The sequence below is a fragment of the Mustela nivalis genome (genome assembly GCF_964662115.1).
Source record: "Mustela nivalis genome assembly, chromosome: 14".
NCBI lineage: Eukaryota > Metazoa > Chordata > Mammalia > Carnivora > Mustelidae > Mustela > Mustela nivalis.
In genome coordinates this window covers 47147693-47160271 of record NC_139033.1, presented here as the reverse complement: position 1 = coordinate 47160271, position 12579 = coordinate 47147693, and the positions used below count along the sequence as shown (strand labels likewise).

At 42.3% G+C, this 12579-nt stretch overlaps 1 protein-coding gene and 1 long non-coding RNA gene across 2 annotated transcripts in view; one reads left to right on the top strand and one right to left on the bottom strand.

Moving 5' to 3' along the window:
- SLC14A2 (solute carrier family 14 member 2) overlaps positions 1–12579 on the top strand; it is a 414760-nt gene that overhangs the window by 68882 nt on the left and 333299 nt on the right. The gene's annotated exons all lie outside the window — the stretch shown is intronic.
- Positions 676–12579, bottom strand: part of LOC309847832 — a 64374-nt gene continuing 52470 nt past the window's right edge. The window contains exon 3 of the long non-coding RNA XR_014302659.1: positions 676–800. This is a non-coding gene — a long non-coding RNA (uncharacterized lncRNA). The remainder of the gene's footprint in view (positions 801–12579) is intronic.

The following is a 12579-nucleotide window of genomic DNA, read 5'->3' as shown; positions in this document are numbered from 1 at the left end:
CACCTTTGTGAAGATATACAGTGCATACTGGTGTCTTACAAGCTTGGAATCTTGCTTTAAAGGTGATACTTGACTTTGCTTAACCCTGAATTTCTAAGCTCATTTGATCATGGACCTCCCTCTGTTCCCAACTCAATTTTCAGCCAGACATTTCTCTGCATCTGTGAAATGCAGTTTGGGGAACCCAGTTTGTATTAAGGCTTTTTCAAAATGTTTAAAATATACATATTTGTTTTTGTAGTTTTTAAAAGCATACAGCAATCTTTAGTTAAAGTGAATCCTTGATGAGCCATAAAACTTACCCTTTCATTCCATTACCCATTCATCAAACATACATTGATTACCTCTGGTGGACTGGTAGTGGGCTAGAACTCACAGTTCAAGCGAAGCAGCTAATAAGAAACCCCACTCTTGCAGTGGTGTGGTAAGTGCCGATGGAGGTTTAATAGCACCAGTCCTGGCAGGGAGGTGCAAGCCCTCCCATTCTACTTTGGGCTAGTGGGAAATTGTGATTCATGCCAACGATGGACCATTTTTCAGCTTGGTTCCATATCGTCCGTCTACTGCACATCCTCTTTAAATGTTCCTTAAGATACATTTTTTAAAGTCTGCTTTTTGTGAGTAGGGGAGCACCCATGAAAAGTGCAGCTGCTCCCAGCCCTCTAAGCCCCTCAACGTGCAGCTTGCAGCAGCAGTGGTGATTGTGACCAGGATAGGTATTATTATGGGTTGTCATAGGGCTACGCAGGGTCATCGTCAAGGAGCTGTCCATCCTCTTCACGGACTGTAACTTCCTACCACTGAAAAGGAGGAGTCGGGAAGAACCCATTACAAACATGTTTCCTTAGAAAAGGTCAGGGCATAGTCACTGCTGGATAAGAATCAGCACATTTCTCGGAAGCAATACCAATCCTTTCCATCAGTCCTCCCAGTGAGGCATGTCATGTTCTGTCCATTTTTACAGGCCTTATCTATCCGCAGCCTGCCTTTTCGCCTTGATAACTGATTTCTGCACCATCAATCGCGTTGGCTATGGGAGCTATCGGAAGGACTGCAGAAGTGGGCGGAACGCCAGATTTATCTCACTTTTCCTCTCTGGTGTCTTATCATAGAAGCGCTTTGTTAGATCCTTACTTGCTATATAACCATGGGCTACTGAGTTGGGCTCCAGGTTTGCCCATCTACAGGATGGGAATAACAACTAATGCTGACCTCAAGAGGCCGTTGTGACCAAAAAGAGAACAGAGGGAAGACACTTAGGGGGTGCACCGCATAGTAAATCCTCAAAGAACGTTTGCTACTTTTTTTTTACTCTTATTTCTTAGTACGCTTTATCAGAGGTAGGTTTGGAATAAATTTTTGAAATCTCACCTTCTAGTTGAATTAAACAATTCTTCAGTGAGCACCAGACATGTAATTCAGCAAGTATTTATTAACTACCCATGATGTGCATGAGGAAATAAAGGGGCTCTGTGGAGATAAAGGTAACTAGAATAAGAATCTTGTCTCCAATGGGAAGTACCATGGAATAAAGGACTTCTTAGAGTTTGCTCTGTGTTTGGCCTTGTGTGAGGTCCTGGGGTGGAATGGGATAGGTACAAATGTAAAAAAAAGACAGTTCTAGTCTTCCAAAGGTCCTATGACTGTGGCTGTGCAGAGACAGCAGCTTTTTATGCAGGTAGTAAGTTAGGTCGGGATATAATTAGGCACCCAACTGACAGAAGCATTTCTGTGGCATTAAGGAGAGTAACCAGATGTTTTCCTAACCTGGCTACAACATTTGTCACCCAGGGGTTCATTCAGTATCTCAAGATTAGTTAAACCAGCATCTTGGTCCTTTTACCAAATGATCAAGGAGTCAACCCTCCATTTGGAATTTTGCATTTGGGCCCATCAGTTAAGAGAAACTGTATTCCTGTGCCGGTTACCTCCAACCAGCTCTCTAGGCCCATCCGTAGAAGTAGATGTTTCTGTATTCAGGGGTGGTGAAGGGGGCATTCTTTCTGAGGAGCGGTGGTCTCTACTTCCTCAGCTTATGGAGAAATGTAAGACAACTGCTTTTCTGAATGTATTTTTCCCGGGGTAACCATCATAAAAGTGTCTGTCTCTGTTGGCTGAGATATTTTTCTCCTTTTCAAATATCCTATTGTTCTTTTCATGTTTATTGTTTCCTTTATGCCTCTCTGATAGCTTCTTTTGAGGCCTTGTAAGATATTTTGATACTGAGTAAGGAAGGCAGATGTGAGACCCTCTATTATTCTGCCTCTTATTTTGATTTAAAGTTCCGTGCTCCCCTATGGAAGAAAATAATCAAACTACAGTGCTGGAAGAAGGAAAGAATACGGGAAGATGAATAGGAACCTGTTTCACTGGAGAATGAAAGAAGAAGGATATTGGGCATAACAATCAATGCAGGAGATCTGGGTGACACTCAGATAGTCTATTAACCTGATAATAACTGCCTTGTTAGATTTATTTCTTGAGGTACGGCAACTACTGAAAGACAGTCTAAAAGTGTGGTTTCTCCCGATATGTTGTCTAATTCAGTGTAATCACCATCTTTTATGTATTAATTATAGCTTAGCCTCGCAATTGGGATGAACGGAAGAGCTGACATCAAATCAGGCCAGATTTGATTAGCATTCTTTGACAGGATTCCTCTCTGGGATGGCATTTTGCATCTCGTATCCTCTGAGGATGAATGGGGATGAGAGCGTTTTATCAGCGGTCGTGAGCAGGGTCGCACATCAGGCCAGGAAGCTCCGTGGGGAAGTTCCCTTCCGTGGAAGGGACAGCAGGCTTTCAGACAGGCTTTGTCCAAATTGCCGCTCCATTACTTGCTGGCTGTCGACTGGGGAGAGGTCACTGAACTCGCCTGAGTCTCAGTTGCTTCATCTACAAGACGGGACACTCTGTTGACTCAGCAGGATCGTTTGGAGGATCCAGTGGGATAACGTACATAAGGGTGCCTTCTGCCAACTTTAAACAGTTTAACAGGTGTTAGTGTCAGTCCTTGAGTGACCAAAGACACCAGTCCCCGCTGGATGAATAGCTCTACCTTGGCTGGTCTTCTTCAGGGTCTAGGTTAGTGTTTCTGCACACATCAGGCACTCACCCCACGGGACTGACCAAACAGCCCTGACCACCTAGCATAGGCGTCACCCTGAAGGAGAGTTTACAATCCCATTTAGGACACAGATAAAATGTGACAAGCCACTCATTCAAAAGGTCAAAATAAGTTCACTTTAAAGATGAAGAGGCATTTTATACTCTATGCCTGTGTCCCCATTTTAAAAGTAAGTGGAAAAATCCTTAAAAGATGAATTTACTTAATCAAGCCACAGTTGGAGCCATGAAAAACCTATAATCATAATATAGTATCTTCTGAATATTTATTACTTCTAACTGGACATACGCATCATTTATTTCTCACATCATTTTCTATGAAGTAGCACGAGAGATAATTTAAGATTTAGGAAAATGTGTTCTAGAACCATTTGTCGGAGGTGACATTCTTGTAATTGGTAGAGAAAGCAGGTCATCCAGGCAACGCTTGTTGCTGTTACTTAGAGAAAAGGCTAATGAAATACCCATTTATTTAAAGCGGCTTGTTTGTTTTGTTTTCCCCTTGATGCAAATATGACAGTGCGGCATGCAAAAATCTACCGGGAGCCCAGGCTACACCTATCCAGGGGCAATATCTAGAGCAAGTATGGTGTTTACTCTCTCCTGATCAAATCATTTCAAAATAGGATTTCCTCTTCCTGAGGCCCCTTTCGCCACTTTTTATTCCCCAGCCCTCGCCCCCTGTAGCTTCATTTTTCTTCCTCTTGTTTAGATAGCAAACCTGATCAAAGACCATCTGTCTGCAGGCTTTCAGTGGAGGTTAACATGCGTCAGAATGTGATTAATGTTTGATTGTATATTAACATCATCTTAATTATGAAAAACTGAAATTTAAATAAAAATATCCAATTTAAATCTCTCCCAGAGTCAGCCTCCTGTGTGGCTCTCTGGGAGAGTAGAAAGGGAGAATTTTTTTTACTTAATTCACTGGGAAGAGTAGGAGATCGGATACCCCCAAAGACTGCGTTTTCCTTCCTTGCCTTTTAATATGACAATGACATCTTTCTCATTCTCCACTAAGGAACAATTCACCAAGTTTTTGAGTTTTTAATGACAGAGTCTGGAGCTGAGCTCCTTGACCCATTGGTTGAAGAGCCATTGTTTAGTGGTGAAAAAATGCAGAGTAACTGATAAAGCCCATCACAAGCCCTCTGGCTAAAAGGTAGTTTTGTTTTGCAAATTAGATTCTTTGACACATTAGAAATTCGGTAAAAGAGATAAGGCATTCAGCTTGGGTTCTGAATAGACAATGTTCCTGGGAGATAGCTCAGCTCCTAATGCATAAACAGTGGGGTACTCTGGAGCTCTACTGGTGTCGCCCATGACATCAAGTGGCCAGCAGAAAATGCAAAGCCCTTCAGAGCCTTTCCAGTATTCTGTGCAAGTGTCTGTTATGTGTAAAGACAGGGAATTAGGGAGAGACTCTTTGTATGCCCGGTTAACTGTTGTCTTCTTCAGGCCTTTGGTGATGTGGATTGGATCCCAGGAAAAGCAAGGGACATAAACACACACACACACACACACACACACACACACACCCCCTATTCCAAAATACATCTGGGAAAAGGTAGCAGCACAGAAGTCACTCTCCGGCTCCTTTCCTGATTCAAGTCCTGGCCTACAAGAGTCAGTTTCCAGTAGTTATATCTTTAGCCTGTCTCCGAGGCTGTCTCATATGGCGCTAAAGCTTGAGGGTACACACAGATGCCCATAGGGGTGGCGTCCTGGTGTTTCATTCTTGGAATTTCATTCATTCCAAGTAACTAAAAAGTTACTTGGCTGGGAATTAGATTTGTGGTTTTGCCTTATGCATTTTTCTGCAGAAGGCAAGTATCTAGTCTGTCTTATTTGGTGTCCCTTGGAGGCTAGGCACTGAGGGCAGGCCCAGGTTTGGCCTGGGCACTATTCAGAAGAGAGGCTATGGCTCCATTAAGGGAAAGAGCGAGACCGCTTTTATGGCTTTGCCGTTCTTTCTTCTCTCTCTTGTCCTTTTGTCAGCATCTGGAGGTCCTTTCTGAGGACTTGTAGCCTCTAGTGTATTGGAGGTTTTCCTTTACTTTCCATTTTCAGTGGAAGTAGTGAGTTAGGGGCTGTCGCATCTTCATTTTACAGTTTACATTTTACATTTTACAGATCCAAGCACTGGAGCTCGGAGAAGTTAAGTAATTTGCTCAGGTTTGCACAGCTAGTTAAGTGGTTCGAGCCTGCTGTGTCTGTGTCCAGAGTCCTTGTTACTAACTAATGTGCGGTTCTACTGAATCTTCCCACATTGAAGTCGTAAGAAACTGCTTCATTTCCTTCCCATTTAATCGGAAACTGATGGTAATACTGTATTGTAATCATTCATTCTCGTGATCAAAAAAAGTTTATTTATCACTGTCTTAGTCCATTCGGGCTGCCAAGTATCTGCCAAGATACTAGATACTGGGTAGCTTATAAATAAATAATAGAAATTTATTGCTTGTGATTTGAGAGACTGGGAAGTCCAAGACCAAGGCTCCAGTGTGGTTGGTTGAGGACCCTCTTTCTGGGTCAGCCCCTAACTCACTACTTCCATTGAAAATGGAAGGTAAAGGGACACCTACAAGGAAGAGTAGGGAATGAAACACAATTTCCCTTGACCCTTCTGACTTCTCTCTGGCTGAGACCTCTGTAATAATAGACTAACAAGGAGAAACAAACAAATTTATTAACATATGTATCATACAAACATAAGGGAGATACTCAGAAAAAGAATGAGTAACTTTAGAGGTGGCTGAGAATTCAAGTTTAAATACTATCTCAATAGAGAAAAGATTGGGGAGACAGAGGCCTCTCAAGAAAGAACAAATGAGCAGGAAGAATAGCTGGGACCCTGCCTGAGTTGGCCAGAGGCTCTACCATTCATGGATCCATGGCAGGTCCATCCAGAAGCCTCTTCTCCTTTACCCTTAAAGAGGCCTGACCTACTTATTTACCAAGAGGAAGTTGCTAAGAAAAACCAAGAACCGGTTATTGGCATCACAGACATCCACATTTGTCCACATTCACAGATACCCTGCACTTGGCTCAGAGAATTTGTGACTGATTTCAGAAATTTTGTTTCTGTTCTATTCAATCAAACTGGTTTGTTTGTGTGGTGAAGCTATAGGCTGAAGCAACAGCTTCGAAAAAAGAAAAGCAATCTCTCCGGCAGGTTGTTTCTTTTCCTGATGCCACATGGTCAAGTGGAATGATTTTTGTAGCTTGTATAGTCTCCTGGCCCTCCTCTTTGGAAACCCTTGTTCCAGCCAGCTTGGTCTTTTCATTAGTTCCCGAGTGTGCTGCAAACATTCTCACCACAGTGAATATTCACTTTTATTTAAAATGCTCCTCCTCCGCCTCCCCTCCCCAAATCCATCCTCCTCTTTTTCAGGTTGGGACCTCCCCTATGTTCCACCCAAAGGACACCTGTCTCTGATGCGTTTTTCTCAGTGCCAGCCCTTAGGTCTCATTACCTCTTTTGGGTTCTTCCTGGTCTTACAACGGCCACTGCATTGGTGCTTCTGACCTGTGACGCTTATCACCTGTGTTTATGACTTCTCTCCCTTCATCTACATAGGAAACCCTGCAGAGGAAGAGACCCAAGTCTGTGCTTGGTACCTCTCTAAAAAAGATCACGTAATCCAGTCCTGGATGAGGCCAGTGTGGGGAATCAACTCGAGATATGTTGGTTGATCTCTAGCAGGTTTATTTTTACATGAAGGTGTTTCTGGCTGCTGAGGTTTAGAATAAGTAGATGGTTGGTCTATATTTGCTTGTAGATAGTTGGAAGCCATTGAATTATCAGGTGTCTGTGGTAGTGGGAACCTTGCAGAACAGTTTTCCCAGTGACTTTATTCACTAGCGGAGGACATTGAAGTTCAGAGAGGGACAGTGACTTTGTCCAAATTCCCTCAGGGAGTTAAGGACTAAGGCCCCTCCTTGTCTGCTTGTCTGGGCTACTTGGCTCTTTTTCCATCACAATACCTGATCTTTCCAAGATGTCTGGCTCCCTACATTTTCTAGGGACAGGGACCTTCTTTATTTCTTCTTTAGCTATCCATTCTTTGTTTTTTTTTGTTTTGTTTTGGTTTGGTTTGGTTTTTTTCATTCTTTGGTTTTATCAAGTGCTGGGTTAGGGTCTTATTTCCCTAGGCAACAGAAACTCAGCTTCTATTAGAAAAAGAAAAATAATATTCTTGTAAATTCATATGCTCATCCTAGTACAAGCCACTGCAGGAAACCTCAGATATTTCAAATTCAGTCTTACTCATAAAATACATGTGGTTTAAGCAAGAAGATGGGACATGTGCATGGAAACTGTTAGCAGAAATATAAAGCAGTGATCAGTGTTCAAACTGCATTACCCAGCTAAACAAACTACTGAAACAATTCCTCAGAAAGACCCTTCCTGTAGAAATCATCATTGGGTAACTGTGGATAAAAGCAAATCTCTGTGTCAGATGTGAAAGCCGGGGTCCAAGGTCACTGTGGATCAAGGAACTTTCATGAAAGTGTCCAGGGATGGGGAGCGTGGGAGAGGCAGGGCTTCTGTGATGGACATTTCCGGGCACAGCCACCCATACTGGCTGTTCTCATCCTCTGATGTGTACAGTCTTGGTTGTGATGTGCCAGATGAGGAGACACCTCTGCCCTCTCCCATGATTTCTTGTGATCTTTATATTGATGGGCCTGGAATGTCACAATAACATTCATTGCAGAACCACCTTGGCAAGTCAGTTTTTAGGCTAGTTGAATAGTTGAAACACACCATGCTACTTTAAAAGTCGGTCTGTTCTCTGTATGTTATTACTCTTTTTTTTTTTTCTTCCTTTCGGCCAAAAGATCAAGATTAAAGCTTTATACCAAGATGATAGTCTCTATAACACTACTGTTGGAGCAAGTTTCACTGTCCACATTAGTCAATGATGCATCCATCCCCAAGCATTTATGATGTGACCCAGACAGGTTAAATATGCATTGTCCTGACAGCCTTCCACATAACTTGTAGCAGCGGACACATTGGAACTATCTATTAAAAGATGTTAATAATACACCAGTTGGACTTCTAACAGTACAATTATAATTTTAAAATGTGCATTCTTTAAATAGTTTGTGAAAACTAGATGTTGAAGAAACCCAACTCTTCAGGACTTGGGATGCTTTTCCCTTTTCTCCCATTTTTTTTAGTATGTATAAGGTATGTTGGTCATGTTAGAATACAGTTCTTTCCAGAGTCTCCAAGAAGTCATTCTTTGCTGTTTCAGCTCAATGAGCATAGCTTTACCTGGTCTCCATTATGCCACTTCCTGTGTTGGTCTCTTGACCCTCTCCATAGAAACCTTTGGTTTATGTTTACATGTGTGTATCTGGGTTCTCAACTAGACTCCAAGCCCACTGAGAGCAGGACCTGTGTCTTATACTTGTCATACTCTCCCTGCTCTTCCAAGCTTATATCATACTATCTACAAAATGCAGAAACTTTAAGAAGATGTGATGAGTATGGGCACCTGGGTGGCTCAGTGGGTTAAGCCTCTGCTTTCGGCACAGGTCATGATCTCAGGGTCCTGGGATCGAGCCCTGCATTAGGCTCTCTGCTCACTGGGAAGCCTGCTTCCCCTTTCTCTCTCTGCCTGCCTCTCTGCCTGCTTGTGATCACTCTGTCAAATAAATAAATAAAATCTTTAATTAAAAAAAGAAGATGTGATGATTAATTAATAACTGAAATCTTTCTAATTACTTGACATCCTGACTTATGGAAAAGATGACCCTGAGATCATATTATTTAGGGTTTTCTTTTTCTATAAATAGTTTTTATAAATAGAAACTTAATGATGTAGAATACTTTTCCAACCTGTGGGCCACTGACCACAGGGAAGACAAAAGATTTCAATCGCACATAAAATAAGTATTTTCTTCATGAACATATAACAAAAGTACAAATATTATCATTTGGGCCATTCCAAACACTCTGCCACTTCCATAGCTTTTAGCTTAAGGCTTTGGAATTTTTGTTAAAATGCAAACCCTAGGTTGTAGGTGGTCTGGGTGTTGGGAGAGAGTGATCATTCTTTTTTTGGAGGGGGGGGTGATCATTCTTTAAGGAATGAATGGAAGATCTATCTATAGCTGGTATTGGGAGTAAGAGGGGAGACAAGATTCTGAGCACTAAAGAGGAAAAAGTAAGCTCACTGCACAGTGCTACCTCGGGGCCCCCTGAGAGGTAGCCAGCATTCAGGATATGCTCCCAGTTTGTATTCATCTGCTAGAGAGGAGGACTCAGAGGCCCACAGTGTTCAAGAACCACCTCGGCGTGAAGGCTTCTGCTCCCTATTTCATTTAGGAACATAGGTTAACTCTTCATTAGCACATTGATTGTGTCTAACATAGATCAAATGAAGCCTCGTTAGAGAATACATATGTGTTTTCCTTGCCCGCAGGGAGTCAGTAAGAAACTGTCGGAGAGGCAGAAACCACCTCTGGGAATCATTCCACAAACAGGGCTCGTGCTCAGATGCATAGGGAGCGATTCCAGCCTGACCTGTGAGGTTGGGAGCAGGGCTGATGGGCTTGAGCTAGCAGTGGTCTTCGAAGACATGGGGCTTGTTCCAGATACAGAAAGGTAATGGTAATGTGGTGGGGTAGGCCAGAGCATTGCAGGAACAGCAGCAGTGCTGTGGTTAGGGACATAGGATACACCCCTCACTGAACACAAGTGTTAAGGAGGGAGTCTAGGGTCCCCAACCTCCTCTGATGCACCCAAGGGTAAATCAAGCCAACAAACTGTTTAATGTTATTACCACTTCCTAGCTGAATGTATCTTTCCAAGATCAAAGGATTTCAAAATCTTTACCTTGAAGGGCATGGGGATGCCATCTAGTCGGACTTCCACCAGTAGTGGGATCTCCCCCTAGGTTCCTAAACAGGCTCTACTTGAATTCTTCCAGTGACCAAGAGCTCACTGCTTCCTGGGGCTCTGAATTCTTTATGGATGGGCTGTATTATTAGGACATTCTCCTCCTGCTTCTCTGATGCTGTGTCTTTTTGTGTTCTCCCCTCACCCTCTCTTAGAACCCTCTCCCTCCAAGCCACAGTGCATTGATGGAGACCCAACTGACCCTACCACTTATCACACTTCCACCCACTACTTGAAATTTAGAACTCTAAATTAGACCTGCTTCTCTGCTTTAGTCACCAACTTAGGGCTTCTTATTATATTAATTGCTGTGTATAGCAGAGATGATTTTTTTTTCCTGCCAGATTTCTTCTCAGCCTTATTATTGTTCGGAAGCCATAAAACTGAAAACTGCATTTTTATGACTTCAAATGACCTTCAGAATTCCAGACACGGCTGACTCTTGCTTGGCTATAATATTTTGGCTCATTAATTTCAGAGAAGATACTCCGATTTATAATTTTATTAAGTTTCTGAGGATTTTTAATACTGTGTTTCTAAATATGATGAACTTCTCTCCACCAAATTTTAATTAGGGAGCATATTAAATCCTCAATTAATGCTTGCAGTAATGCATATTTAATATCCAATAACATTTGATCAGGATCCTCTCAGCAAGGAAGGGACTGGGGTATTCAGGGTCCTTGGTTCTCACTGACCGGTAGGGAAGCCATATTTCCTTTCAGCCTTTCCTCGCCCTGGAGAGTAGAGCCCATTAGGAGGTATTTGATCAGGAACACAATTGAAACTCTCTTTATTAACTTCCCCCTGAAGTGAGCAGAGCGTATGCTGCCACTGAGTGTGCAAGAGGCACACAGTAGATTTTCTGAATAAGCCATTCCAAAGCACATGAAGGAACTTTAAAAACTATATGCCTTAAAGGTATTTTATTTCTTCTTTTCATCTCTAATTTATTTCCCAGAGCACAGAATAACATGCATTAGTGCAGGTGTCTGCAAACTTTTTCTGTAAAGGGCCATTTTTTTATATAAAGGTATTGTGGGTCATATGGTCTCTGTCCCAGCCACTTGATTTTGCCCTTATAGCAAAAAAAGCAGCCATAGACAGTACATAGATGGATAGGTGTGGCTGTTTTCTAATAAAACTTTATCTATGGACAATGAAATTTGAATTTCATATCATTTTCACATGTCATAAAATACTGTTCTTGATTTTTTTTTCAACCATGTATGCATATAGAAACCATTCTTAGCTTGTGATTTGGCCAATGGCCAATTTTCTAACCCTTGCTTGAGTGAAGAGTCCACAGCCTAGGTCAGGAGACCTGAAATCTCAGTCTAGCTCTGCCATTAGGTCACCTAGGGGCACTCCGGAAAGTCACTGCACTCTTGAAAACCAGTTTCTTTAGTGGTAAAATGAAGACGTGGACTGGATGATAGCTAAGATCTTGGTCTAAGGATGAGTGATCACTTCCACAGCAGGAACTTGCTCAGGCGCTCTTTCTAGAGGCCATAAAAAGCATCTGTTCTCATTTTCCTCTTCTTAAAGCAGTCCCTTTCCTTTAGTCTCGGAATGCTTTTGGAAGGAGAACAAAAGTAGCCAGACACCCGTTCCGGAGTGCCCGAGGCTCATGATCTGCACTTTGGGATACTGGAGCTTCGTTTTGGCCTTGGTTGCAATAGGAATGGTTTCTCTCTCTGGTTCTTTACTACCTTTATTCTCTTGAGAGCTTCAGAATCTTCATCCAGAAAATCTGTCCAGGAAGTATTGACTACCGGAGAAGCCCATAGAATTCAGAGGTAGACAACATCACTATGAAACAGAGAACATGTTTCTCCTTCCAAGGGCTGGCCCTCAGCTATATTCATGCCACCCAAGGAGGCAGAATTCCCTCCAGTCTTCCACTTTGGCTCTTATCCTTTCAATAGTCATGTCTACTTTTTCACACTCTCCTCCTTCCTGTAAAATCCCACTGTCAGGATACAAGGGCATAATTTGGCCATTCATGTTGAGATAAGAACAGTTGTTGGAAACTTATAACGCTGGAGAAACCTGGAAGAATTTGGGCTTCGATAATTATGAGAACCAACACTTAATGGGTCCTTACACCTGCTAAGCTCTGTGTGTATCTGTGCATATATGCATGTGTTTATGTGTGTGTTTCTACCTAAAATCCCTATTTTGTAGATAAGGGAAAAAAGTCAAAATTTAAAGAATCTTAATAACTTGCCCAAGGTTCATTACCTAGTAAGTAGTGGGATTTCAACCCAAACAGTCTGACTCTAGAGCTGCCACTCTTACAGTATACCATTTCTAGAATGTTAATATGTGGAGACTTAGTAAGTGGAAGAAGAGAAGTATTAGGAGAGCTTGCCTGAGCTGCCATCTTCTACATACTATGTCGCTCCCACACATTGTCTCCAGTGAGGTTGCCTCTCCTGTCACATGCTTTCCTTCCCTCATTCACAGTTTGCCAAGAAGGAGGATCCTTGTGTACTGGAATCTGGGAGCTGATTGTCCCAGGAGCTGTTGATTCT